Genomic DNA, 3,198 nt, shown 5'->3' with positions numbered 1-3,198 from the left:
TTGTCAACATACATTGGAAGTTTGCCTTACGTGATGCAAGTGTATTCCTGGCTTTAATTGTACTCTCTAGCGGACTTGCAGTTTTAAGATTTACAATTTTGCGCTCGTGTAGCAGAATGGCGTTATGCGCGTCGACTGATCTGAATGCCACGTGCGCAATAAAGTTATGGGGTTGATAACAATATTGAGCGAAGTGGGCGTGAGCACATAGATAGTATATATACAGATCTGGGGCATTGAATCCGTCTTGTGCATACAGGCGTGTGAGAGTCTGCCAGTTTATTCTAGGTTGCTTGCCTGCCCAGGCTAGGGTTACCATGCAGGATTGCAGCGTTTTAAAGAACTCCAGCTTGAGGGGGATCGGGATATTTACAAATAAATATAAAAATTTAGGGAGGATGACGATTTTCATTATTGCTAGTCAGTCGGCCAATGACAAGGGAGCCTAATCCATCACGCTACCTGGTCTCGCAGTTCCGCAAAGGCCGTGCCATAATTCCTCCTAATGACTTCATCCGGATCTATATCCACCCAAACTCCTAGGTATTTGAGAGATGTCGTGCTCCATATCACTGGAAACTCTGTTACGTGTGGCATGACTGCCGGGGTCAGCGGAAATACCACTGATTTATTCCAGTTTATGGTTAACCCTGAGTGCCATCTAAATTTGACATACTCCCTTTGTTGAAGATTGCATTAATCTCTTAGCATGAGCTGAAAGCCATTTTGTACTTGGCAGCCATTTTAGTTAGCTATGTGCTGGACATTTGCTGTTTCCCTCTCCCAGAGTCTTGCACATGCGCAGATGTGCTTAGCTAGTAGAGTGCACCTGTTCCTAGTATAGAACTGTCAGGCTGTTCTAACTGATGTCAGCAACTTATTACTCCTCCTACTTGTTGACTGTGCAGTTTCTGTATGACCATCTATGTGCATAACTCTTCTCATGTGTACTTGTACCGCCTTTTTCAGCCCCTGTGTGGGTATAAAAGGACCATGCTTCTTCTGTTCAGTGTGCTACTTCACTCAACACCGAAGGGTGCTGTGTGAATGTAGTTCCACCTCATGAGGTTTATTAAACTTTGTATTTTCTATTCCAGTTTCTGTGCCAACTTCTTCCTATTGGTCTGAGGACTCTGTGCAGAGAAGGGGAAACCCTTGCACTGGTAGGCCTAGCTGAGGTCACCATCAACAAATTGGTGCCCAACTACTGGGGCTCATCAGTGACTCGGATGCCCAAAGGATTGGTCGCGACGAAGGATTGGAATCTCGCTCTGGACGCGATCGCAGCCCGATGAGACCTGAGTCTTGGCAACCACGGCGTTTTTCCTTTCTTTCTGATCTGACCATCCAGGTGGTGCCGGTCCTTGACTGAGATCTCTTCTGTTGATTCGCCGTGCAGTGACCATTTGGTCGATTTTAGAACTTGGCAGTTGGAACCTGGACACCAAGTGATTGGTAAGTGTCCTTCTGTGGCGCTTGCTGTTGGTTTTGATGCCTGGGATTGGTAAGGTAGCTTAGTAACACTTACTGTGGCTTTTGGATTTTGGAATTGGTGTTGGCCAACTTGGTTTGTTATGAGATTTATATATGGATTGCAATTTATATAGGCAGGTAATGAGGAGAATGTTCTCTATCTGAATTGATTTGAACGGCACATCGTACTACAGGTACCTTAAGTGCTACTTTGATTATAATACTGCATATTCTGCACTATTTTTGGCATGCCTGTTTTTAGCACACTTCATAGGATGTGTTGCTTTTGTAGTGGTACCAATTTGAGACTAGATGAAGCACAACCGCCCCCCCCGGAGGGGACGCCTAATAGGGATATGTATATTAAGTATGGTCTTTCTTCTATAATGTACAGCGCATTATGGAATAAATACACTCGTTAGGATCCTGAGTTGCGTTGGCCTATGTATGGGTCATTTGATTTACGAAAGATTGAGTATGTGGAACAATGTATGTTTAAGCGAAAGACTAGGCAAGAGATGTTTGATTGTGTACGAATGTGGGAGAAAGAAGTGCGTGAACGAATGAAGCGTGAGCAAGCCTTGATTGAAAAAGAACAGCGAAAGAACATTTATGTGAAAGCATTAGAGCTGAAGAAGAAAGCAGTTAATTGTAAGCAAATGCGTGATGGTCTTTTTGTTTTCCCCCAGGTGAATTTATGAATGTGTTGCTTTCTTGGATGTACCATTTTTAAACTTGTATATAATTAGCCGGCTCCCCTAGAGGGGATACTTAACTAGGTTTAGGTATAAAAAAGTATTTCTTCTTTGGTGACTAGTACCCCGAGGAACTAAATATGTACATAGAAAGGATCCTGGTCTGTGCACTTACTAACATTCATAAGTGGTGATATGCAGAGCGATTTTTTTTCTTGGTGTTCTGCCAGCCAAATCTAGTGAATATAACTTACAACTAGTATTTACAAATGGTTTGGTTTAAGTACAGTCTGTGGGCTGTCTTTTGTTTCTGTCCTAAGTGTTGATCTGTGGGTTAAATGTGTGTTTAAATGTCTGTGGAATGTCATTAGTGGTACTTGTAAGTAGCGATTGCGCTCTTGGTGCAAGAATGGCTAGCCTTAAGTGCCCTGTATTATGTGTATGACACCGTTTTGAAAATGTCTGGAATGAGCTCAATGTTTTTTTTTGTCATCATTCTGTTATGCCAAATATCATTAAAATAAAATACATTTTAAAAGAATCCAGCAATGAATTATATAATATATGCTAAATAGCTGCACGCTATCATTAAAATGACAGAGTAAGACACTATACATGTGTGCAAATTGACACAATGTTAAAGATAAAATTAGAATCCACATTTAATAGGAATAAAAAAAGCTTCAAAAAACGAAATTGTGTGTTTTGCAATAGATAAATTAAGATAGATAATGTGAATGCCTGTTAATACCTAATACAGAAGGATAAATGCTGTGACATTTTACTCTCTCCTGCTATCTGTATGACCCAATGCTCTGTTCCCTTTGTACTCCTGCTTATACCTTATACATACCAGCTTAACAATATTTAGAATGAGAAATGCCCACCAAGCAATGAATTAGGATATTGATAAATTTATGGAAAAAAATTAATATGCATATTTCCTACTGGATAATGGGAATGTCTTTAGCTCATGCTAAAAGGACCATCTGTTGAAGATTGCATTAATCTCTTAGCATGAGCTGAAAGC

The sequence above is a fragment of the Triturus cristatus genome, chromosome 7, assembly GCF_964204655.1.
Source record: "Triturus cristatus chromosome 7, aTriCri1.1, whole genome shotgun sequence".
NCBI classification, from domain to species: Eukaryota; Metazoa; Chordata; class Amphibia; order Caudata; family Salamandridae; genus Triturus; species Triturus cristatus.
This window is presented reverse-complemented; position numbering follows the sequence as displayed.